Source organism: Elephantulus edwardii, unplaced genomic scaffold (assembly GCF_000299155.1).
Source record: "Elephantulus edwardii isolate Elephantulus edwardi_28Jun2011 unplaced genomic scaffold, EleEdw1.0 scaffold00071, whole genome shotgun sequence".
In the NCBI taxonomy this organism is placed as follows: domain Eukaryota; kingdom Metazoa; phylum Chordata; class Mammalia; order Macroscelidea; family Macroscelididae; genus Elephantulus; species Elephantulus edwardii.
In genome coordinates this window covers 4,451,963-4,479,324 of record NW_006399821.1, presented here as the reverse complement: position 1 = coordinate 4,479,324, position 27,362 = coordinate 4,451,963, and the positions used below count along the sequence as shown (strand labels likewise).

The following is a 27,362-nucleotide window of genomic DNA, read 5'->3' as shown; positions in this document are numbered from 1 at the left end:
TGTTCTCTTGAGAACGATCCCATCTTATCTTGCCAAACTTGTGATAGCTCCAAGTATTCCTTAGCAGGTGTGGCCTAACAATTATCACATCACTAGACTCATCCTACCTTTGCATGAACAACTAGTTCTAGGCAATTCTCTTCAGGTCCATTCTGAATCCTGGCCATCCCACATATTTCATGAGTAGCTGCCCCACGTGGTGAAGGTTTTCATGATTCTGAACTTCTAGAGGCAGATTACCAGACCTTTATTCCTCTCAGTGAATTCTAAGCAATAACTTTTGTGGTTTAATTTAAATATTTAAGCATTTAAATATTGTACCACCTAGGGAGCCAGACTAATTTAAATGATAATATTGTTAAAGATCCGTTTCTCACTAAGGTCGAATATACAGGTACCAGGGATTACAACTTCAGTATAGGTTTTGGGGGATACAACTCATATCCTAACAATATGTAAATGTACTCTTGGCATTCCTCTCTTTCAACCTCAGCTTTATGCTAACATCCACCTTCTGTGTTGGCTTCTGTGGCCCCTGGCACAGTACTGCATTGTGGAGTTGCCCTATAAACTCTTGCTGATGGATTTATTGGCCTTCTGTGTGTTTGATTTATCTTCTAGTGAGCTGCTTCCAAACAGGGAAGACTGTGAAGTTAATGCAAAGAATTAGAATATCCATACTATATCATACATTTTCTTAATAATACTGTTTAAAAGCTTATTGAGCTACTTTGCTAAGCATTTGAATATCCCAGCCTAAGAGGCAGGCACAATTGTTATCCTCTTTTTAATCTGGCTAAGTAAGGTTAAGCATGTTCTCTGAGATTACATGCTTAATATATATCACAGCTGAGATTTGAAACCAGGAATCCGAATCCAGAATAGTTGTTCTAAGCAATTTTGTTCCTGCCTTTTTGATAGGCTACTTTCTAATTAATATATGTGAAATTTTACCTGTGTCTTTATGTGCATGTGTGTCTGGTAAGGATCAAGGGAAAGAAGGAAAGAGAAATTAAATGAAGAAGATGTAACTACGAGGAGGCTTCAGATTCAAGAAGGTAAGAGAGAAACCACTGCTCAGGTATTTAGACCTGCTGTGGTGGAAGGTTACCATCAAGAAAACAACGATTCTCACCACTGGGCCAATTGGCAGCATCATTGTAGATGGTGAAGAGATTGAGATAATTAACAGTTTTAGTTTGCTTGGTTCCACAATCAACACTCTTGGCACCAGCAGCCAGGAAATCAAGAGATGAATTGTATTGGGAAAGTCAGCTGTCAGGGACATCTCCAGAGTACTGAAGAGCAACGAAATCAGGCAGGCGACTAAGGTGCACCTAGTCCAGGCCATAGTCTTCGCAATTGCGTGCTGTGCATCAGAGACCTAGACAATGACTCAAGATGATAGAAATAGAATTGATGCTTTTCAGCTGTGGTGCTGGAGAAGATTGTTGAATATACCATGGACTGTTAGGAGAACAAACAGATTTGTCCTGGAGAGGGTAAAACGGGGCTGTTCTTTGGAGGCAAGGATACTGAAGCTTCATCTGACATACTTTGGACATGTTGCAATTTGGTAAGTTTACTTTTTTATAGGTTGTACCATGATTATTGCTATATTTTTCCAAAACATTCCACAACCATTAACATAAATTCATTGCCCTCTATCCAAAACTTTCCCTTTCTCCCCTCCAACCCCTAGTAATCATTTAAAATCTTTGTTTCCGTGTTTTTGCTTATATCTTATAAGTGAGGTCATGCAGTATGCATCCTTTCATGCTTCCTATCAATTAATCGCACAGTGGTTCTGAATAATTTTCCAAAGGGTTTCCTTAATACATTGACTTTTCAGAATTTAATTTTCTATTCCCTGCTCCATCTAGGTCCTCTGGCAGCTGTTCTCCAAGTCCACCTCCATTGTGCAGTGTTAACTGTTGTGCTTTATGACACCCTTTAAAATATTCTTGCTGTTCTTTGAATTATAGTCATGTACCTTTTGGAGTCATTATTTTGCCGCTGAATGGCTTTACAAGTCTCATTTCTTTTAATTTGATTAAAAGTCTTAGTGTTCTCAGACTGTCTCTGCCAAATGCGGCTCTTCCAGGAACTTTGCTTATTTTTAAATATGAATGTGTGTGTGTGTGTGTGTGTGTGTGTGTGTATGCAATTCCTGTTGACTCTATAGATAATTTTGATATCATTTCTTGGACTGTAAACTACTTTAAGGTGCCTTATTTTCAGCCTGTTATGGGCTTTACCCAATGGGCTACCAAACAGTGTTGGCTTACTGTTTCCATGAACAGAAGAAATGTTACTGAGCATTTGCAATATGAGGCTCTTGTTAGAGATGCTGCTGGGGTATAAAGAAATATAAGATATATGTCTGTCCACTAGGATTGCTGTCTTTGAAGAGCTTAAACAATGCAAATGAAAAGACAGTGTAGGTGAAAAAAAGGTCAGTATTGTAAAAGTATGTTTAGGATCGAATAATTAAAGGTCAACCTCATGCTGCCTCACCCACTGTAGCCAAGTCTGATTAACTCAAGTGACCCCATAGGACAGGATAGGACTGCTCTTAGGGTTTCCAAGATGGTAAATCTTTGTGGAAGTTAATGAAACATTTTTCTCCCATAGGATAACTGGTGAATTCTAAGGTGGACCTTTTGATTAGCAGCCAAATCAAAACCACTGTGCCATTTTAAGTCCTCAGGACTGCCTTAGACTCTGGTATTTAATACTTGAAGATTCCTTATAGATGGAGGAAAAATAGGTGAAGGTGTTTCTCTTAGAGGCACAAAAATCAGTTTTGGAAGCAGTAATAACAAATAGGACAAATAACAATAATGGGAAGTTAATTTATTGAATTATTTATACCTCTTGACCATTTGCAAAGGACACTGGGTAGTTAGTGGTTAATACACACTTCAGACTGAAAGGTATGAGTAGTGTGACCTACCAGCCACTCCCTGGGAGAAGGCTGTGACTATCTGCTTCTGTTAAGATTCGCAGCCTTGGAAACCCTATGGAGCACTGCTGCTGTGAGCTACAGGAAGTTATGGATCAGAATTAATTCAATAGCAGTGTATTTGTCTTTGGTGACCTTTTTCCAAGAAAAGCTGTGTTTGGTAACAAATATTTAATTGGACATAAAAACACATCATAGAAAGAATGAAAGAATTTGTATTATAGTGGAGAGATGGACACAATACACCAAGTATCTGAAGATAAATACTGTCAGTGAAACATAAAATACAGCTTTGCAGTTCTTGAAAATCAAGTCAAAATGGGAAAACTTGTTTTGGGAATAAAAAAAAGGATAGTGAGAAGGTGAGTACTTTTTTGTTAGCATTAAACTCTTAGCGGACTTTAACTTTTAAAGAGAACCACATGGACAAAACTTTCAGTAGTGATTTTAAAGAAAAAAGGAAACATTCTTCCTACCATAAACTCTTATTGCTTTGTAATGAAATGGGGAAACATGCTTTTTAGTTAGGAGAAAGTTCAGAGAATTGCATAGTTAGTGTTTGTTGGCTTTCCCTTTTTAGTTTCTTGTTATCTCAGGTAGGCCTTTGCCAAGAGAGCAGGTCAGTTTGAACGTAGTTTTCTTTATGCTGTTCTTTAGGAAGAGACTGTATAGTAAATGTCCTTGATGTTAAGGTTAACATTGGTGTTTTAAATTAGACAAAATTGATGTAGTTGTTTCTGGGTTGGAGGCTGGGAGAGATATGGGAAGTACTCAGGAAGTACAAGGTCTTTGATTGGCCTTGGCCCTCACAGCTCTAAAAAGAAGCAGGATCTTGATAAGCTCTATGAGCTGAAGTCCAAAGCATGGCAGATTATGAACCTGTTTGGCCCCTTAGCCCTAATCATCCTTTACAATTTCTCATCCATAAATCCAGAACCAGCCAATACCCATCCACAAGGCTCTATGGCCAATAGCACTACTGTTGTAAAGATACCAGGTGCTCCTGGCACAGGAGGTTGGCTCAGCCCTGAAAACAACCAGGTATTAATGAAGAAGAAATTGCAAGACTTGGTAAGAGAATTGGATCCTAATGAACAGTTGGATGAAGGTGTAGAGAAGATGCTGCTGCAGATTGCCAACGATTTCATCGAGAATGTGGTGACAGCTGCCTGCCAGCTTGCCAGGCATTGCAAGTCCAGTACCCTAGAGGTGAAAGATGTCCAGTTGCACCTAGAGCGCTAGTGAAACATGTGGATCCCAGGTTTTGGCTCTGAAGAAATCTGACCCTACAAAAATGCTTGCACCACAAAAGCTGACAACCAGAGAATGACATTGATCTGGAAAACAACCAAGAAATAACATACAGAAAGGTCAGGAAATGGACAACAATGCATTTGGAGATACTTGAGCTGAGAGGTCTCAGCTGTCTCATCCATGGAGTTGTTTTTTGTTTTTTTTTTAATGCTTTACAGAGAAGCATATATTTTTTATTAACAGTGCAACAATATCTATAATGATTGAGAGTATCTGCCAAAAGAATAAAGCCTCCTTCCCCCCCCAAAAAATAAAATTTATGTAGTGAGTTTTGTTCTATCTGTAAGCAGGCTTAAGTTGTCCTTAGGAAGTGGATTTGATGAACTTAAGCACTTGACCAAGTACTGCATTGAGTGTCCAGAGTTTTGTACCATGAAGCATGGAAGAAAAAGCATTAATATTTAAATATTGGGATGACTATGCATGGCCAAGAGGAGCTGACTTGTTTGTAGGTTGAAGATGACAAAATGCAGGTAAATCTTTCAGAGAGATGAAGACTTTGGTTTATTCAGATTAAATTATTTATGTTATATTTTGTTTTTATATCCTTGTTTTTTATGGGACTCGTTCTAATGCGAAACTTATACTTGGACCAGGAGGCAGTCGTCAGAACAGAGCAAGAGAACACTGCATCGTTCAAAATTGGGAAGGGCATACATCAGGGATGCATCCTATCTCCAAACCTTTTAAACCTATATGCAGAACAGATTATCCGGGAGGCTGGGCTCTATGAGGAGAAATGTGGGGTCAAGATGGGTGGACGATTTATCAACAATCTGTGTTATGCGGATGACACAACCCTGCTTGCTGAAACAGAAGAAGACCTGAAGTACCTGCTGCAGAGTGTCAAGGACTGCAGCCTACAATATGGATTGAGGCTCAATGTCAAGAAGACAAAGATTCTTACCACTGGACCAATTGGCAGCATCAGCATGGATGGTGAAGAGATTGAGATTGTACACAGCTTTAGCTTGCTTGGCTCCACAGTCAACATTCTTGGCACCAGCAGTCAGGAAATTAAAAGGCGCATTGCCATGGGAAAGTCTGCTGTTAGGGACCTCTCCAAATTACTGAAGAGCAGAGTTTAGGGCTGTTGTACATAGGGTCGCTATGAGTCGCAAGCGACTCGACGGCACATGACAACAACAACAACAACAATTTAATTTAAGTATATTGTAGCTACTATGAAACAATCTTGAGCTTTAAAGACCACATCAGTAACATAGATAACTGGGTTCATCACTCAAGTGACAATTATAGTTATCTTCTTCATTTAGAATTTATTTAAAATGTATTCATTAGAGGGCATTGAATTTATGTTAATAGTTGTGGAATGTTTTGGAAAAGTATAGCAATAATCCTAGTACAACCTATAAAAAAGTAAGGTTACTGAATTAGAAATGTGGAAATTGTACTAGTAGATGTTTTAGTGTGCACATTTTGATCACAATTTAAATGTATATTTTTTAAAAGAAAAAGAATTCTATTATTTATCATTAAATAATAATTCTATTATTTATCATTAAATAATAATTCTATTATTTATCATTAAATAATAATTCTATTATTTATAATGAAACAATACTATTCTTTATAATGAAATAATAATTCTATTCTTTATAATTAATCCTGTTCTTTATAATTTATTTATATTTTTTAGACTTGGTAGAAAGTGCCATTTCTTCCACAATTTTTCTCAATCCTTTCAAATAATGCTTGAGCGTAATTATTACAAACATTACTTTCTTTAGTCTTCCTTTTTAATATGTAGTCAGTTTACCATACATTTCTATATCACAGTATAGAATATACTGTAATGCAGTTTTGTTAGGTACTTTTCAGTTTTGACTCATTATGTGTACAACTGAACAGATCACTGGCTCTGCACCATCCTCATAAGTATTGCTGAGTCCATTGTAGCTTTTGTGCCCATCTATCTTATTGAGTATTGTACTGCTTTTCTGCTGACCCTCTACTTTACGAAGCATGATGGTGTTCTTCAGGGAACATGCCCAAAGTATATGAGAGGACATCTCACCATCCTTGCTTCTAAAGATCACTCTGACTGTGCGTCTTCCAGGACAGATTTGTTTGTTCTTCTGTCAGTCCACCGTATGTTCATTATTCTTCCCCAGTGCCACAATTTGTTTTTGGCGTTCCATGTCTATTGTCCAGCTTTCCATGCGTATGAAGTGATTGAAAATACAATGTTTGGGTCAAGAATACCTTATTCCTGAAAGTCATGTCTTTGCTTTTTAATACTTTCTGAAGAGATCTTTTGTAGCAGACTTGCCCAAGACCAAAGCTATAATCAAGTTCAAGAGAAAGAAGCCTGTACTTGATTAGTTATATCTGCCAGGGAGAGGAATTGAGAGTGGTGGCACAAACACGGTTTATTCTCAGGATTTGGACTCTTTGAGGATAAAAGGTTTTTATTTCACTTTTTGGTATTTTATCATGGCAGCCTTAGGAAAGTAAGATTAGCACACAGTTTATACCAATGACAGCATGCTTCAGTTTTAAAATTTCTGTGTTCTGGCTACATTGTGAGAATGGAGGTGATTATGCAAGAAAATTTGGTCTTGCCAACTAACTGGTGTAAGGTAGGTATTTCTTGGTGGCACAGGTTGTTTGTGATTGATTACCCTAAGGCTGGTGGCATGAATCTATCAGTGGTGCCACAGTAGATGTAGAGATTAAGCACAGATAACTCTGTGGGGCAATTCCATGCTAATACCATATTGATGTGGATTCAGCTCAGCTGTAGCAAGTTGAGTTATTATTTTTAGTGTTAGGAAGAATGGTACAACATATACATGACAGATACGTTGAAGTTTGTTGTTGTTGTTATGTGCCATTGAGCGGCCTCTGACTCTTGGTGACCTTATGTACAATAGCTCTGAACCCTGCCCTATCTTGAGCCAGTCTCACTGACTCCAGTACACCTATTTCCATTGCCCCAATTACTATGTTAGTCAGTCTCATCCGTGGTCTTCTTCTTACCCTTCCAAAGATGATGCTCTTCTCCAAGGACTGGTTCCTCCTGGCCACATGCCCAAAGTATAAGAAACAGAGCCTCAAAAATCCTAGCCTCCAAGGATAAACTTGATTTCAGCCTCTCCGAGACAGACTTGTTTGTTCTTCTGGTAGTCCTTGGTATGTTCAATATTCTTCTCCACCATAACAACTCAAAGTCATCAATTCTTCTTCTGTCATCCTTAGTCATTGTCCAGCTCTCTGTTGCATAGCAAATAATTGCAAAGATCTTAGTGCACTTTAGATTCTAGATGGGCATCATTGTCTTTTAGCACTTTGGAGAGGTCTCTGGCAGCAAACTTACCCAGTGCATTTAGTCTTTTGATTTCCTGACTGCTGGTGCTAAGAGTGTTGATTGTGTAGCTGAGCAAACTGAAATTGTTAACAACTTCAATCTCTTCTCCATCTATCATGGTGTTGCCAATTGGTCCAGTGGAGAGAATCTTTGTCTTCTTGACAAATCTATATTGAAGACTACAGTCCTTGACTTCTGTAGTTGAAATTTAGCAAATAGAATTTGTTATAACTTTAAATGGCTGACAGAAGAAGCAGGTCCAGTTTTGTGAAATAAATTACCTCTTGTTTTTGTACTCTTATTAACCAAAGAAGTTAGAAATTCTTTTGACATGCATCTTAGGATTTTAGAACTGGAAATTAAATTGCCATCATTATATAGAAGTTGAATGGAAACAAAGTCTGTTTTCCTCAGGCCACACAGCAAGGTAGTGCTGGAGTTAGGATTAGAACCCCAGGTTCTCTAGGTTGGTCTTTACATTGTCTTTGGACAGTGTTTGACACAGTTCATTGCTAATAAAAAGAAAGAACACAAACTATCAGTAAATTGAAGTAAACTTCTATATGTATTAGTGAACATACATTATAATGTTCTAAAAGATTAAATAATAAATATATAGCCAAATAAGTAGTCAGTGCAATATATTTTACTATTTAACAAAGAGCAGTCCAGTAAGCAAATTAACCTTTGTCCGTTAAACTTTTATGTTCTCGTGTTATGTGCTGTCAAGTCACCTGCGACTCAGAGCGACTCTATGTACAACAGCTCTGAACCCTGCTCTATCTTGTGCCAGTCTTATTATCTCTGACACACCTACCCCCAATACCCCAGTCACTAGTCAGTCTATCTCATCGAGAGTCTTCCCCTCTTGCATTGACCCTCCACCCTCCCAAGCATGATGTCCCTTTCCAAGGACTGGTCCTTCCTTAAAACATCCCAAAGTATGTCAGACAGAGCTTCAGAATCCTTGACTCCAAAGAACAGTCTGGTTTCACCCTCTCCAGGATGATCCTATTTGTTCTGCTAGCAGTCGATGGTATATTCAGTACTCCAGCACCACAGATCAAAGGCATTCTTCTATCATTCCTACTCATGGTTCAGCTTTCTGATGCATAGCACATAATTGTGAAGACCATGGACTGGATCAGGTGAACCTTAGTCTCCAAACTGACATTTTTCTTTAGTACTCTGGAGTGGTCCCTAACAGCAGAATTTCCCAATGCAATTTATCTTTTGATTTCCTGGCTGTTGGTACCACAAGTCTTGATTGTGGAGCCAAGCAAACTAAAGCAGTTAACAATCTCTGTCTCTTCACTGTCTATCATGGTGCTGCCAATCGGACCAGTGGTGAGAATTTTGTTCTCTTGATGTTGAGCTTCAATCCATATTGAAGGCTTCAGTCCTTGACCTTCTGCAGTGCTTCAGGTCCTCCTCAGTTTCAACAAGCAAGGTTGTGTCACTTGCATAATATAGGTTGTTGATGAGTCTTCCTCCAATCCTGATGTCACAGTCCTCTTCTTAGAGCCCAGCTTCCTGGATGATCTGTTCCACATATAGATTGAAAATGTATGGGGATAGGACACATCCCTGGCATGCGCCCTTCCCGATTTTGAACCATGCAGTGTTTCCTTGCTCTCTTCTGAGGACTGCCTCCCGGTCCAAGTAGAGGTTTCACATAAGCACAGTCAAGTGTTCTGGGATTCCCATTCTTTTCAAAGTTAGCCACAGTTTGTTGTGTTCCACACAGTCAAGTGCCTTTGCATAGCCAATGAAACACAGATAGACATTTCTCTGGTACTTTCTGCTTTCAGCCAAGATCCTTCTAACATTAGCTATAATATGTCTAGTGCCACAACCTCTTCTAAACCCAGCCTGCACATCTGGCAGTTCTCTGTTGATATGCTCTTCCAGTTGTTTTTGGATAATTTTCAGCAGAATCTTGTTTGCACGTGCTATTAATAATATTGTTCAATAATTTCCTCACTCTGTTTGGTCACCTATTTCTGGAATGGGAACAAATATGGATCTTTTCCAGTCAGTTGGCCAGGTGTTTGTCCTCCAGATTTCTTGGCGCAACTTGATGAGTGCATTCAGGGAGGCCAATTGGTATACTGTAAATTCGTGAGTCCTTGTTTTTTGTCAATTCCTTCAGAAAGCTTAAACTTCTTCCTTTATCACCACAGGCTCTTGCTCATAGCTTGTTTCATGAATTCTTCTTTGTAGTCAATTCTTTTCTGTGCAAAAGGAATTTTTGGGAGCACTGGTGTCCTTGTGGCAAGAAGCTGTCCTGCAATCCCGAAGGCACATTGTTCAAATGGGCAATCTTCTCCCCTGTGACTAACTACCTCTGAAAACCTGCTGGAGGGTCTACTTTGGGTCCGTTCCAACTTGATGCTAAACAACAATAATATTTTGAACCTTTTATAACATCTAAATAACATTTAAAAATATTTGCAGTTTGAAAAGATTGAGGGCTTAGCATTTTAGAAAGGACTCTTTATTGTTTAAGATACAAAAGAAAATTAATAAGATCATAGGGACTAACAGAAGGGACTAACACTTTCTTTAGAGAAGAGAACTTAAGACATTCATCTTGTGTTCAAAATTGCATGCTCTCCTTATCTGGTTGGTTTCCTCTAAAAAACTCACCCACTGCTCTTGAGTCAATTCCAACTTACAGCAGCCCTTCATCGGGTTTCTGAGACAGTAAATCTTTACAGGTGGAGACTGCCCATCTGTCTGTCTTGAAGCAGTGATGAAGTTCATTTATGACCTCTTGGTTAGCACACTATGAGTAATGCACAATGAAACTCCAGACTTTCTTGTCAACTTCTGATTTAGGATGACTTTGTGCCCTGCCCCATAGCTTCTGTCTGACCTTAGGACTGTAAGACTGATGTATTAAGAGAGAGTTTTGTTAGGCCTTGATTTGATTTCTCAGATGGTCTAAATGTACTTTTAATTGTCCTTTTGATTCTGAATGGCTTTCATTCTCAGCTTTCCTATCTTTTGAAACAACCTTTCTTAAACTTTTGTTGGATAAAAGCACTAATACAATAGCTAAACCAAAACTGATTGTGACTTCTGTATAAGGAATCAGAAAGTAGTGGGCTAGGTGTTTGTCTTTAGCCAGCATTCTAGCTACTTTGTGGGTGGTTATCGGGGTAGAGGTGGACTGGAAAAAGGGAAGTGAACTGGTATTTATAGGATGGTTACTATATACTGGGAAGTATGCCAAATACTGTATTTAAGCTGCTCATTTAACTCTGTGCGGTAGGGAATTTTATGGACTGCAGTCCACAAAACAAAGAAACTGAGACTTGGAAAACATCAAGATATATAGATATGCTAGGATTAGCCTGTCGAAGGAGGAGTGGCGTCCACTTCCATAATAGCTTGCCTCCGGAAACCCTATGAACTTGGAGAGAGGATGAAAGGCACCCAAGCGTCAAGGACTCTCCTTCATAGGGTTGCTATGAGTTGCCTGCGACTCGATGGCACTTAACAACAACAACAAGGATTAGCCTTAATTAACAAAGAATTTCCTTGGCAGTACAAATGAATTGTAGTTGTACAGCTACTTACCTGAAGGTTGGTGGTTTGAACCTGCCCAGCAGTACTGTGGAGAAGAAAACCTGGCAACATGCCTCTTTGAAAATTACAATCAAGAAAATCCTATAGGGTAACTCTGCTCTGTAACACCTGTCCACTTGAGTGGAAATCAAGTTGATGATAATTTATAAACAACACACAAGGGCATATTTTTATTTTCTCCCTTTTTTATTATTGATTTTAGTGAAAATTTACAGACTTTGGATTTCCATTCATTCATTATTTCACTTTTCTCCTTGCCCCCCAGTACACTCTTCTCTTTGAAAAATAAAAGAAAAATTCTTTCATTATTTTACAATCCCTCCCCCCAGTTCCACTCCACAAGGACATATCTTTAAAGGAAAAAAGGAAAGAGGGCATATCACTGGAATAACAGAGGTTAGTCGGGGGGTGTGATGAAATAAGAGGAAAAGAACTTGAAAAGACAGAGTAATAACAGGCATAGAACAATGGTAATTAATTATAGACAATATAATTTATATGAATGTATAAAATACAAAGTACATGTGTAAAACATGTATTGAATGATTATATACACAACAATAAAAGTAAACTTTTAATTCCTAATTTTTAAAAATTGTGATTTGAATGAGTGTTTCCCCTGTGTGTTTACCCTATAGGTTTGTGCACTGTTTAAGTGAAAGCCGAGCTATTGGGGTGAGCCTTGTTCAGGCTTGAAGGGTGGTCAAGAAGCATAGGCTTGGGGTTTCTGATAGGTCAGCAAGCCTGGCCATTTTTATATTCTATGATTTTGTCCACTGTATCCAGGACCTTCCAGGGTAATCCCTTTTAGGGCATTCAGTGGTGGTAGCTGGGTACCATCTAGTTCTTCTTGTCTCAAGTGTCACAGAGGTTGAAGTTTTTGTAATTCATTGTGCCTTTTTGTTTTTAGGTGCTATCAAGTAAACTATGACTCATAGTGACCCTATGAACAATAACCCTGAACCCTCTCCTACGCCATCCTCATCATCGCTGATATACTTAAACCATTTGCTATAGTTACTGTGTCAATCCATCTTGTTGAGGTTCTTGCTCACTTTCACTGGCCCTACACCTTTCTAAGCATGATGTCCTTTTCAAGAACCAGCTCCTTCCCAAAATATGTGAGAAAAAACTTTACAATTTTTACCTCTAAGTGGCATCCTAGTGCACTTTATCCAAGACATATTTGTTTATGCTTTTGGCAGTCCACTCAGTACTCTTCTTCAGAAACACAATTCAAAGGCATCAGTTCTTCTTCTGTCATCTTTAATAACTGATTGAAAAGACCATAACATAGAATCAGGTGCATCTTAGTCTTGAAACTGAAATCGTTGCTCCTTAACACATTAGAGAGAAAGCAGATTTTCCCAACACAGAACATCTTTTGATTTCTTCACTGCTGGTGCCAAGAGTGTTGCTTTTGGATCCAAGTAAGATGAAATTGTTGACGACTTTGATCTTCCAGCAGTCATGATTACCTATTGACCCAGTGGTCTTGATGTTAAGATATTGAAGATATTGAAGGCTTTGTAGTCTTTGATCATACTTTATATTTCTGTATCTCTTTGCTTTTTGTCTATTTTGTTCCTACTGAGGGACCAGTAGTTTCACCTTGTAGTTGCTGTTGGTTGTTATAGACAACTTGACAACACACAATAAAATAGAAAAAATATATGACAACATCACAAAGTTGTCACCATATGACTATTTGTTTTTTCAATCTCAATATTTAAGATTTTGAGCTTTTCAAAGGTACATAGGATCATAGAGTTAATATGAGTCAGAGGCAACTTGATGACACCTAACAACAACAGTTTCTGAACTCTGCCTTATTCTGGACCATCCTTACCATCTCCAACACACTTGTACCTCTTGTTACAATCACTGTGTTAATCCATCTCATTGAGGGTCTTCCCCTCCTTCACTGGTCCTCTAATGCCTTTTTCTTAGGATGTCCATATGCCATTTCAGGCTAGCTCTGATGGCTGCTTTGCTGATAAACTTTAAACATTTAAAACATTTAAACATTTTAAAAGGATGCTTTAATACATTTGTTACATATTATTAGCATTATTAACTCTCATACCCTAGGAGTCATTTGATGAAGCAAATTGTTGATGTGTTCAGCTGCTTACCAAAAAGTTCAAAGTCTGAGCCCTCCTAGGGGTGTCTTAAAAAAAGACTTGGTGCTGAACTTTAGAAAATTCAACATTACAAACCCTGTGGAACACAGTTCTGCTCTGATAGACAGTTCTGCTCTGGTTCCAACTCACAGTGACCCTGCAGTAGGTTTCCAAGACTGTAAATCTTTATGGGAGGAGACTTTCCATCTTTTCTCCTGAGGAGTGGCTGGTGAGTTGGTTAGCAGCAGCCTGATACATTATGTGGGTTCCCCATAAATTCAACATGACAGCAGCTGGCTGTGTCTTAGAAGTCTGCAATCATCATGGTGGAGGAAGGTCGAGGGCTGTGCTTTTGAAGGCCTTTTGAGGACTCTGAGAGTCTTTCTGCAATGTTATGCTCTGTTTCTCTCTGTGGTTTCTTTCTTTATTATATTTCATTGATTTATACTGTGGGTTTGTTTCGTATCCTCCCTTACAATCATCCCACCAACAACTCCTTTCATAAAAACATGTAAGCCAGCTACTTCATGTCCTAATTGGCAATCCCACCTTTTAGATAGACAATTGCCTATATTCTCTTCCCTATCTAACTAGTACTCTGAGGAAACACGCACGTCCCTTTTGTTGAAGGATACTTTATTCAGCTTGGAAACTTTGAGCATTTGCATCCATAAGCATTGTCCAGTCCAGAGCAAGCCCTCAGGTTGTAGCAGTCAACCCTATTTCACAGCATGGATCATCTTCTCCTCATTTGGTTGGGTTCTAGTCATATCATCCCCAGCCATCTATGGCTAGGTTTAGATGGGCATCAGCTGCATGCTCAGGAGCACACACTTCTCCATGTATTCTAGATCTCAGTCAGTCCTAGCACTCCCCCTCAACACCTCCCCACTCCAGAACCAAGTCAAATTTACAAGTCAACAGTTCAGGGATCCTCACAACTTTCTTGGCTCCTGAAGCCATCTTTTGTGGTCTCTTAAAGGGAAGAAATGAAAATGATTATGGACAAATGGCTTTCCTTTTCTTTAAACCTCTGTTTCTCCTGGTGGAGTGCCAAAGGCCAGTGACCAGTTGATATGAGAGTCATAAGAACATGGGGATCTGGAGCTGCGGGTTGAGACTTGCACTCTGATGGGAAAGAATTATGGCCTTGGAAACCATGTGGGATAGACTCCTCTGTTTGGTCCTGTATGATTCCTGTGAGTTAGAGTTCTCTTGACTGCAGCAGCAGGCTTTTGCATTATCAAGCTTGTAATAAGTATCAGTAAATAAACTCCATGAACATAAATTGTATATCAAATTAAAACAAGCCAAAATAAAGCACTTTTAAAAATTGTTTGCATTTTTTTTAATTATAATAATGAAACAGCCTTATTGATTATTATTAACTTATAATCTTCCAATTTAATACTTGTATCATTTGCATCAAATCTTTAGTTAACTTTTTGAGGCCCATGTTGAGGTCTTAATATTGTAAAATTTCCTACAAGTGAGGACTCTGTTAGAATGGAGTTGGAGGATGAGTTAATTTTTAGAATAATTTAGGTTTAGATTATTGATTTAGTATTCCTGTGATGTTGGACAATATACCACTGGAATGTTAAATACTAGTAGAGTTATTTAGTGCACTTGCAGCAAAAATCAAGTAGGAGGGGCAGCAGCGGACTTGAGGTATGGTTTTTTCCCCTCTCCACCACCTGGGACTTTCACTAAGCAACCATGTCCAAGGGCCCTGCGGTTGGCATTGATCTTGGAACCACCTACTCCTGTGTAGGGGTCTACCAGCATGGGAAAGTGGAGATCATTGCAAATGATCAAGGCAACTGGACCACGCCAAGCTATGTCACATTTACCGATACCGAACGACTGATTGGCGATGCGGCAAAGAATCAAGTTGCAATGAATCCTACTAACACAGTGTTTGATGCCAAATGTCTCATTGGACGAAGATTTGATGATGCTGTTGTGCAGTTTGATATGAAACACTGGCCCTTCATGGTGGTGAACGATGCAGGCAGGCCCAAGGTCCAAGTAGAATATAAAGGAGAGACCAAAAGTTTCTATCCAGAGGAGGTGTCCTCTATGGTTCTCACAAAGATGAAGGAAATGGCAGAAGCCTACCTTGGGAAGACTGTTACCAATGCTGTTGTCACTGTACCAGCCTACTTCAATGACTCTCAGCGCCAGGTTACCAAAGATGCTGGAACCAATGCTGGCCTCAATGTCCTCCGAATCATCAATGAGCCAACTGCTGCTCCTATTGCTTATGGTCTGGACAAAAAGGTAGGTGCTGAAAGGAACGTGCTCATCTTTGACTTAGGAGGTGGCACTTTTGATGTGTCAATCCTCACTATTGAATATGGGATATTTGAGGTCAAGTCTACAGCTGGAGACACCCACTTGGGTGGAGAAGACTTTGACAACAGAATGGTCAACCATTTCATTGCAGAGTTCAAGCACAAGCATAAGAAAGACATCAGTGAAAACAAGAGGGCTGTCAGACGCCTCCGCACTGCTTGTGACGTGCAAAGCGCACACTTTCTTCCAGCACCCAGGCCAGTATTGAGATAGATTCACTGTATGAGGGAATCGACTTCTATACTTCCATTACCCGAGCCTGCTTTGAAGAATTGAATGCTGATCTTTTCCGTGGCACTCTGGACCCTGTGGAGAAAGTTCTGAGGGATGCTAAGCTAGACAAGTCAAGTCACAGATCCATGATATTGTCCTGGTGGGTGGTCCTACCAGAATTCCCAAGATTCAGAAGCTTCTTCAGGATTTCTTCATTGGAAAGGAGTTGAACAAGAGCATCAACCCAGATGAGGCTGTTGCTTATGGTGCAGCTGTCCAGGCGGCCATTCTCTCTGGAGACAAATCTAAAAATGTTCAAGATTTGCTGCTCCTGGATGTCACTCCACTTTCTCTTGGTATTGAAACTGCTGGTGGAGTCATGACTGTCCTCATCAAGCGGAATACAACCATTCCTACCAAGCAGACGCAAACCTTCACAACCTACTCTGACAACCAGCCTGGTGTACTCATTCAGGTTTATGAAGGTGAGCGTGCCAGGACCAAAGATAACCTGCTTGGCAAGTTTGAGCTCACTGGTATACCACCTGCACCTCGTGGTATTCCTCAGATTGAAGTCACATTTGATATTGATGCCAATGGTATCCTTAATGTTTCTGCTGTTGACAAGAGCACTGGGAAAGAAAACAAGATTGCCATCACCAATGATAAGGGCCGCTTGAGTAAGGAAGACATTGAACGAATGGTCCAGGAGGCTGAGAAGTACAAAGCTGAAGATGAGAAGCAAAGAGATAAGGTGTCTTCTAAGAATTCCCTTGAGTCTTATGCATTTAATATGAAAGCAACAGTTGAAGATGAAAAGCTTCAAGGCAAGATCAATGACGAGGACAAGCAGAATATCCTTGACAAGTGCAATGAAATTATCAACTGGCTTGATAAGAATCAGACTGCAGAAAAGGAGGAATTTGAGCATCAGCAGAAGGAACTAGAGAAGGTCTGCAACCCCATCATCACCAAGCTGTACCAGAGTGCTGGAGGCATGCCCGGAGGCATGCCTGGTGGCTTCCCTGGTGGTGGAGCTCCTCCATCTGGTGGTGCCTCTTCTGGACCCACCATTGAAGAGGTTGACTAAAGCAATCTGCATACTTTATAGCATTCATTGTCCCACAGTTAAAAAAAATTTTGAAGGACCCAAATTTGTAGCACACTGCAGTTGAAAAGTCTAAACTGCTAGACTAAATTTCTGTGCATTCTCAATACTTGAATATGGAATGTGTAGAGGGAAAGGAATTAACATTGCACTTTATTATCACTGTATTGTAAGTGCAAAATGCAATGTCTCAAATAGAGATGTATTTAAAATTGGCCAAAAAAAAATCAAGTAGGAGGAAAGGCCTGGTGATCTACTTGTGAGATTCCCCCCCTGTTGTATATTATCAAATCTCATCTGACTGGCACAGGAGGAGATTCCTCTCCTTCTCCAGGGAGCATCTCATGGATTCGAACAGTATGCCTTTGGGATTGCCCACAGCATACTTGTGAAACTTTTTTTTTTTAAATCTGTGAAACTTTTCAGATGAAGACTTTATGGATCAAAGTAGAATATTGTTTGCTATAGAAATTGAGCAAATAACCACTTGTGCTACCCAAAGATTTCTATATGATCTTTGTATATTGCCTGAGTGTTTGAAAGTAAGTCTGTCTGGGAGGATCTACAATTAGTGGGCTTTATGAAAAACTTGGTCTTTCTTTGAAGGATGAAGATGAAGGACCAAGTTTTTCATACAGCCCACTAGACGGCAAGCACAATAAAAGGGGTTTGATAGATACTGCTTTAGTTGATGATTGTATATTTCCTTTTTAGCCACCTATGCTGGCATGCTGGGAAGATCCCTGGCTTATTTTCAGGGCTCACAGAAATGCCAGCTAAAGTGAGTAGAGTTGGGAGCCCAGTTAATCCTTAGAGCTCTGTTTCTGCAGCTGTTCAGGCATCAGTGTGCTTAGTTGGGATATGCAAATCATTGTTGTGTTGTTTTAACTTCAACTTGGGAATGTGAAACTGGGTGGTAACAGATTTTGTAGTTTCGACCAGACACTCCTTCTTATCACCTTAGCTGGTTTTGTGATATTGGATGGTGGGTGTTAGTGTAGGAGAAAAGAGGGAGAGACAATGTTAATTTTATTGGGTAAATTTCTCCGTGGTAGATAGGAAGGTTTTGGGGGGATGATTTTGAGGGGTAGTGATATTACCTAATAATTTCTTCTTTTCTACTTTGTATGTAAATGTAAGAAAGGTGAAATGGGAATCATGGACTAAATATGGAGCTGCCTCTTTTTTATCGCGCGCGTGTGTGTGTGTGTGTGTGTGTGTGTGTATGTATGCACTGTGTTGTTGTGTTAGTTGACATCCACTTGCTTCCAATTCATGGCCATCTCATGGGTGCAGAGTAGAACTGCTGCACAGGATTTTCAAAATTACGACTTTTTGAACTTTCATTGCTGGGTTTCTCTGCTGAGTTGATGTCATGGAACCAGTTCTGACTCATAGCGAGCATGACAGAATAGAACTCTGCCTGATCTTGCCCTGTCCTCATGGTTGCTGCCATGCTTAAACTCGTTGTAGCCATTGTGTCAATCCATCTCTTTGAAAGTTTTCATTTTTTTTAAACTGATGCTCTAATTTTCTAAGAATTCTGTCCTTCTCCAGGCACTGGTCCTTCCTAATAGCATGTTCAAAGTAAGGAGGACAAAGTCTTGAGATCTTCTCGTCTAAGGAATATTCTGGCTGTACTTTTTTCTTTTCTGAGTAGTACAGCTCTCTCTCCCCGCCTCCCCTGAAAGTATTGTAGCTTATTAGAATTTTTATTTTGTTTGCTTCTTGACCTCACAGTTGGCTTGCGTGCTATTTCTTCAAAGGATTTTTAAAATTTTATTTTATATTGGTTTGTATACACAATTCATATACATTCTATTTAATTTATGTAAATTGGCTTCACACATTCCTTCATTCTCATTGTCTGTCTGTTACTTTTCCAAGACAAATTTGTTCTTTTTCTGGCTAGTGCAAGGTATATTTAATCTTCTTCATCAAATAAAATTCAAAGATATCAATTCTTTGTTTTCTCTGTTCCTTGTCCAGATTTTGGATGTGTATGAGGTGATTGAAAATATGTTTGGCAGACCTTTGTCTTCAAAGTGACATCATTGGCTCTTAAGACTTTAAAGTAGATTTGCCCAATGCAAATTTTTGGTTTCTTGACTGTAGCTTCCATGAACATTGGTTGTGAATAGAAGTAAAATGAAATTCTGACAACTTCATGTTTTCTCCATTTATCATATTGTTGATACTGTAAGGATTTTTGTTTTCTCTGTGTTGAGCTGAATACTGAATACTAATGAATACTGAAGTTTGTACTCTTATCTTTTATCAAGAAGTATTTCAAGTTCTCCTTGCTTTCTACAAGCAAAGCTGTGTTTTCTGTCTATTGCAGATTTTTAATGAGTCCTTTTCCAATCTCAGTGCTGCCTTCTTCATCTATTCTAGCTTCTCAGACTATTGGCTCAGGGTATAGATTGAATAGTATTGGAAATAATGTGACTCCAATGCACATCTTTCTTGATTTTAAGCTATGATATATTCCCAGAACTGTTTTCTTGGATATGTATAGGTTAGGCCTGAGTCCTATGAAGTACTGGGATTCCCATTCTTTGAAATTTTACTTGTAATTTATTATGATCCACATAGTCAAGTACCTTTGCATAGTCAACAGAACACAAGTGAACATCGTTAACTATTTTCACTAATTTTACTTTGCTCTCTCCTCTGTTTTGCAATTTTGATTCATTTAGAACACTTTTAATTAGCTTATTGAATACTTTCTATTGAGTTGCCTTTTAAGTTTTACTGCTTTTGAACACTTACATTTTAACCTATTTAAGCATAGTAAAGAGTATATACTATTGTTAGATGGATATTATGAGATCTTTGATTTTAATTGGTAGGTATAAAAGAGAAGTTTTAAATGAATTATTTTATCTAACCAGACTAGTGATTGGGAACCCAAACAGGAACTCTTGGAAGTTTTTCTGTATAGGCGAAAATAGTGTATGGCTTAGGGATGGTTTCAGGAAACCTGAAATCATGGCTTAGACCTTTGAACAGTGCAAATAACTTAGCCTTCATAGCCTTTGGATTTTCTTCTCTTGTGATAATACTCAGACACATTGCTGTCAAACTGTATGTCAACAGAAAATGCCAGAAATTCAAGCTGTATTTAGAAGGGGTTGTGGCACTGGAGATATCATTGCTAATATCAGAAAGATCTTGGGTGAAAGCAGAACATACCAGAAGGATATCTATTTGTGCTGGATAACAACAAATAAAGGCTAACATTGAGAAGAATGGGAATCCCAGGACACTTAATTGTGCTCATGCAAAATTTATACTTGTATCAAGAAGCTGTTGTCTGAACAAAGCAAGGGAACACTGCATGGTTTGAAATCAAGAAAGGTGTGTCACAGGACACACCTGTATCATTTCTCCAAACCTATTCAGTTTGTATCCTGAGCAAATCATTCAAGAGGCTGAGTTTTGTATAAGAAAGATATTGTTTCAGAATTGGAGAAAAACTCATAAACAACCTACATTATGCAGCTAACATAACCTTACTTGCCAAAAGCAAAGAGGACTTCAAACACTTGCTTCAGAAGAAGATCAAAGACTGGAACCTTTACTATGAATTACATCTCAACATCAAGAAGACAAAAATCTTCATCCCTGTGCCAATAGGCAACATGTAAATAAAATTGAAGTTGTCAATAATTTCAAATTACTTAGATCTACAATCAACATACTTGACACCAGCAGTCAAGATATCAAAAGATGTGTTGCATTGCATTGCTGTCAATGACTACTCTAAGGTCTTGAAGAGCATTGATATAAATTTAAAGACTAAGGTGTGTACCTGATCTAAGTTATAGTCTTTTCAATTACTTGTTATATATCTGAAAGTTGTATAATGACTAAGGATGACAGAAGAGGAAGAAGTGATGACTTTAAGTATTGGAGAGAAGTACTAAATATATCATTGATTGCTTGAAGAACAAACAAATATATTTTGGAGAAAGTTCAGCCAGAGTTCTCTTTGAAGGTAAGGATAGTGAAGTTTTGTCTCACATGCTTTGGGTCTGTTAGGAGGGGCCAGTCCTTGGAAAGACCATCATAATTGGAAAATTGGAGAGTCAGTGAAAGAGAGGAAGATCCTCAATGTGATGAATTGTTATAGTAACAGAGGGCTTAAGTATATGAGAATGATATGGATGGCATTGGATGGGGCCAGGATCTTATTATCCATAGGGTGAGTCATAGTAGACTCATAGACATCTAACAGTAACAGCTACAATAACAAAAACATTGCTGTGGAGTTGGAACCAATTCATAGCTGACCTTCCAGTAGGTTTTTGGAGGCTGTAAATTGCATAGGAGATTGCCATCTTCTCTGCTGGAGAAGCTGGTGGATTTGGACCTTGAAACAGGTGTCACTTTTGAGGCAGCAGTGCAACTACTAACCCCTTCTTATAATAACCCATGTTGAGAAATAGATATATACACCTAGAATAAAGGCATTTAACATTTGCTTTTACCCCCTCTAAATTAAAAAAGCTTATAGTGTAAATGATGAACACTATACTTAGTAGCTCTTTGACCAATGTGAACAATATTAAATGTTGTTTGAGTTAAACAAAATAATAAATTAACTCTGTAGTAGGGGAATTGAAGCCTTTGGGTCCAAAGGCAGCTGCGAGTGACACAGCTGTGCTATTCCCACAGCATTCCTGAGTGATGGCCCCTTACCTGACCTAGTGATGGCAATGGCTTGTGTCCTGTGGCAACTCTGGATATGGAAATATTGGAAAACTCTAGTAAAACAAAACAAAACAAAACAAAACAAAACCCAGTTGCTAAGGAGACAACTCTGACTAAGACATCCTCATCACTGATATTTTTAGGAGTAGGTTTTTAGACTATTTTCTTTGAGTGGACTGGAACCTCCAACCTTTAGATTAACAGTTGAGCACCTAACTATTCGTACCACCCAGGCATTCCTAATGAAGAAATAAGGCATATAGATCTGGTATACTCAGGAAATCTGATGGAGTGGAAACCTTTTTTCCATAATTCTTTGTTTTCTCTTCTCCTTCTCTTTGCTTTCTCTCTTCTTCCACCCCTTCTTTCTCTAATTCCACCCCCCCAATCCCTTATCTCTTGTTGCTAAAGCAGGAAATAAGTGTGAATGGGAGCTGTGATACTTGTGCTTGCTTGCAAAGTTCCAGCCTTGGTTGCCCTTTGGGTCATGGTTTTGAAAGCTTAAATAGTTCCGGAATGAGCATTAATGGAATATGCAAATCACACAGTCCAGATGGCATGTGGCACTTTTCTGAAATCACCCTCTCATTTCACATTGGAAACATTTCCTTATTCTACTATGTGTTACAAAGGTGTGTCTACTTCCTTTTTGCTGTGATACCGGTCTTGAACTTTGATATATAGCAAACTCAATATTCCGGATGCAAGCTGGCAAATGTAAAGGTTAGCTAACCTTTCAATGTTTGCTATAACAGGACCAGCTACAATAAACAGACCATGAAAGCTGTGAGCAGAACAATCAGACAGAATATGTAAAAGTGCAGAAGAGTACCCCTTGAAGTACAGTGTACCCTGAACTTCTGCCTCTAATCAGATTACTGCAGCAAAGACTCATCCAATACCTTAGCCAGTCTTTGGAATTGTGCAGGCTCACCTATGTTCACATCTTTTTTCTGCCAGTTTTTATCTTAGTTCTGTGTTTTTGAGGCTTAGTTCTGTGTTTCAGGCTTTTTGAGCCTTAGCATTCTTATTTGTAAAATAGCACTGCTTACTTGGTAGGGCAAGAATTAAATAAGATAATACATAGTACCTGACTTCTCTGCCTCAGATGAGCCATTCTTAACATTAATATAGCTAACCCAGAATTCTTATCCTCAGGACTTGCTCTAATTCTGACAGGGATACTCAATGACCCCTTCTCTGCATGTAATAAATAAAGATATTTTTATGGAGGTATTTTATGTTAGTCCATAAGTGTATCCCCATTTTTATCAACATTTATTCTGAGACACAGTGCAGAATGCAAAATATGATTGACGCTGCTCCTTTTTGCTCCTATAACAATAAAACAAAAACCAACCAAACCTACTGCCATTGAGTAAATTCTCACTCATATCAAGCCTACAGGAAGACAAAGTAAAACTGCCCAGTTGGATTTCCACTGCTGTAATTTTTATGGAAGCAGACCACCACATCTTTTTCCTACAGAACAACTGGTCAGTTCAGACCACCAACCTTTTGATTATCAGCTGAGTGCTTAACTACTGGGATGTGAGGACTTCTTGTAACTATAAAACTCAATATAAAATAGTTAAAAAATTCTTAGTATACTCTTTTTAGAATGAACCTATTTCTCTTATAAGCAGCAGCAGCAGCAGCAGCACTGAATTTTTGTGTGTGTGTTTTGTTTTTTTTTTTAAATAAAAATACACACCAAGGAAGTAAATAGGTTGCAAATTAAAACTAGTTTTCAACTTAAGAGTTATTTTCAGGGTTCCAGCGTCAAGCTTATCTGGAAATGTCCACCTGTCTGAGTCCAGTGCCCAAACACTGTTGTCCTCTCTGTCATAATTCTCCCTTTGTGATCTCTGTGATCAAAGCTGAACGCAAGATGAATTGGAGTCATTCTGTCAGTAGGAATAAATAGTTTCTGAGGTTCTAAAAAAATTACTCTTATCATTAGACGTTTAGCTTGTGTTTCACAGCTGAGATTCCTCAGTCACCCTGTTCATTTTCTTCTTTTTTAATTATTTTATTTGTTCCTGTTCACCTTCTTATTTCTTAGGGGCTGTTCAGCTCACTGTGTATGATTGTTCTTCCCATAACGCCCCAATAAAATTTTATTAGCCGAGATTGCCAGGAACAATTAGTTGCTTAACCAGTGTAACTTTCCTGATTTTCTTGCTTGCGGTCTTCAACCTGTTGCCACTGCTAGGTACAGTTTTGTTTTTTTTGTTTGTTTTTTTTTTTTTAATTTTTTTTACCTTTGGCCCTCTGCTGATTTTTCTTCTACCTTACTATCATTAATACCTCCTTATTCTACTCAACTTTAAAGATACATGCATCTTCAAAAAGCCTCTTAGTACCTTGTGAAGTCGAAGCATAGTGTGTAGCTTAGATTTGTTTCATGAACTATAGTCCTCATTCCAAATTCCTCAGCATTTCCATCTATGTGTTTCATGTTGTTGTTAGGTGACATAGAGTCAATTCTGACTCAGAACCACCTCATGGACAACAGATCAGAACTTTCCCTATCCTTTGTTATCCTCCAATTCCAGTTGTCCGAAGATTGCCTTTTCCTTCCTTCATGCTCATGTTGGGGTGTTTTGTTTTTTTTTTTTTGCTTTCTCTAACTCAGTCTATATGCAGAATAGATTATCTGGGAGGCTGGACTGTATGAGGAGAAATGTGGCACCACGATTGGAGGAAGATTCATCAACAGTCTACAGAGGGTCTCTCTTGCTTGGGGCTGTATAAACTTATTACTGCACCAGGCCTTTTGTGATCTAGGCTTTCAAGCCTCAGATTCCCTGCTTCTTTCTTTGTTTTTTTGTAATCCAGGCCTTTTTTGCCCCTTAACATTGAATGAAATGATGGGATTCAACTGTGTCCAGGCCTTTAAAAAAATATGTTAAGAGTAAAAGTTTGCATAGCAAATTTGGTTCCCATTTAACAGTTCTGTGCAAGTTTTTCAGTGATATTGGTTAAATTTTTTACAGTGCAAAATCCTTACATATTCTGTTCTGATTGTGCCATTTCCAGTACTCCAAACACCTTGAGATCCATGTCTTCTTATTTTTGTTTTAGAGAAATTTTTTATCATTTGGTTTCACAGAGGTGATTTTTAAATTATTATAAGTAATTAAGGAGATAATTATTCTTGCAAGAAAATCTTTATTTTCCATCCTAATCTATTAATTAACTAAAAAGATGATATCAAGTGATAATTTTAGTTTAAAGAGTATCTCACAGTTATAAGAATTATTGTCTTGGAGTGTTCCCTATTCTCAGCTAGCCTGAACATTTTAAGAAATTGTGTTCTTCTTCATAATTTTCTCAAGATCCATCTATTGTGACCCTGGTTCTTCTGGACTCAGTATAGTTGAAACTGTAGTTTGTGTAGACTCTTGGCCCTACAGACACACAGTTTTATTCTCTGAGTTCTTAGTTTTCTTTTTTATTCTTTCCCTCTCCTTATTTTATTGTGATTTTAATGAAAATTTACAGAAAAGTTGGATTTTCATTAAAACTGAGAGTAATGTTGGCTTTAATAGTTAAGATTATCTGTCACCTTGACTGAGCTGTGGTTCTTAGTGATTTAGCAGTGTAATGATGTATTCATTTACATTTTGTGATCTGATATGGTCTTGTAATGCAAATTATTGCTTAATGAAGATAATCTTTAGACCCTAACCATGTTGATCTGTATCTTATGTTGTATGCTGTTGAATTGGAGTCAACTCATAGCTGACACTCTAGCAGGTTTTCAGAAGCAGTAAATCACAGAGGAGGAGATTGTCTATTTTTCTCCCACAGAGCAGCGGGTGGATTTGAACCATGTGGTTTGGGGATTGTAGTGTAGCTTCTTACCAGTAGACCACCAGATCTGCCTGCTTATATTTTGAGAGCTACTTATAAGCTTGTACTTTGAAACTACTCAGTACAGTGAAATATACAACATAACCTTTATTCTATATTATGCCTGTTAGTGGATCCTTCCCTTGAAACTATGGTCCTAAGCCTTGAAACTCAGAAAACAATCTCATGAGGTATTTGGTTATGTTGTATAAATATCTGTAACTGAATCACTTACATGGTTTATACATACACTCCCCCACCCTCCCACACCTTATATGTACATATGCATCTTTCTGTACACATATATGTATCCAAATGTTCATACTTATATACATGTTGTTGTTATGTACCATCGACTCATTATGACTCCATCTACAAAAGCTCTGAACTCTGCTCTATCCTGAGCCAATTTCATCATCTCTGACATACCTCAGTCACTGAGTCAATCCATCTCATCGAGGGTCCACCCCTCCTGCTCTGTCTCTCCACCCTTCCAAGCATAATGTCCCTCTCCAAGGACATGTCTCTCCTTGTAACATACCCAAAGTATGTCAGATGAAGCATCAAAATCCTTGCTTTCAAGGAGCAGCCTGGTTTCAGCCTTTCTAGGGTGGACCTATTTGTTCTCTTAGCAGTCCATGGTATATTTAATACATCCATATGTACGTGTACATATATTTATATAACCACACACATAGTTTTATTTCTATTTCTATTTCTATTTGCCATATTTTTTATAAAAAAAAATTCTTCTTTTGAACTTTTTTTTAAAGGGGAAAGTTTAAAATTTATACCATTATTCATTTTTTTCCCCTTCTCATATTTTTATTGGGTTGCATACAATCATTCATATAAATTGTTTCATGCATGTACATTGTGTTGGTTTTTTTTTAAAATAGTATTTCATTCATTTACATTTATTTTTTTCTTCCTCCTTCCATCCACCAAACTCTTAAAACCCATGATGTCTCCCTCTTCCCATCCTTAGCTCCCCCCGCCCCTACCCTCTTTGTATATCCATAACAAAATAATGTGGTCTTAAACACTCCTCTCTCCTGGCACAATGAGGAAAGGCTGGAAGAGAATGGAGTTGGTCGGCATAGCCACTCTTTTGTATTTATTAATGACATCCTCTATTTTGAGAAAACAGTTTGTCATCCACATTCAATGCTGCCTTTCCTACCAACAAAAATAACAAATATTTGCTTTTTTGAAAGTGTTTCTTGTCCTCTCTGCTTATCTTGGTAATCACCAATTAGTGTTGGTCTTCAAATTAGTATTTACTCTTGTCTTCTTTTGCAAGTATGAGCGTATAATATATGTCCTTTGGAGACTGACTTATTTCACTAAGAATAATGTCTTCTATAATCATCGACATTATGTTTCAAGGCCTCATTATTCTTTATGACAGTGTGATAGATAAGCACATAGATTCTAGCTTTCACAGGTTTTATTGTAGTCAATACCTAAGAATGGGTTTGCAGGATCATAAGGGATTATTATTTCTAGGTTTTTTAGCAAATGCCATACTGTTTTCCACAGCAGTGGATAAGGATTCCGATTTTCTCACATCCTTATCAGCATTTGTTGTTTTCTGTTTTAGATCATTTCTATTTTTGCTAGGATGAAATGATAGTACTTCATCTTAGTTTTGATTTGCTTCTCTCCTGGCTAATAAATGCATGCATCTTTTCGTGGGCTGGCTGTTTGAATGTCCTTATTGCTGATGAATCTGCTTATATCATTGGCTCATTTTTAAATTGTTGTTGTTGTTGTTATGTG

The 27,362-nt window shown here is 38.3% G+C and overlaps 1 protein-coding gene and 1 pseudogene across 1 annotated transcript in view; both read left to right on the top strand.

Annotated features, from left to right (window-relative positions):
• GMDS (GDP-mannose 4,6-dehydratase) overlaps positions 1-27,362 on the top strand; it is an 844,904-nt gene that overhangs the window by 3,338 nt on the left and 814,204 nt on the right. The gene's annotated exons all lie outside the window — the stretch shown is intronic.
• On the top strand, positions 15,047-16,988 carry LOC102870394 (annotated as a pseudogene).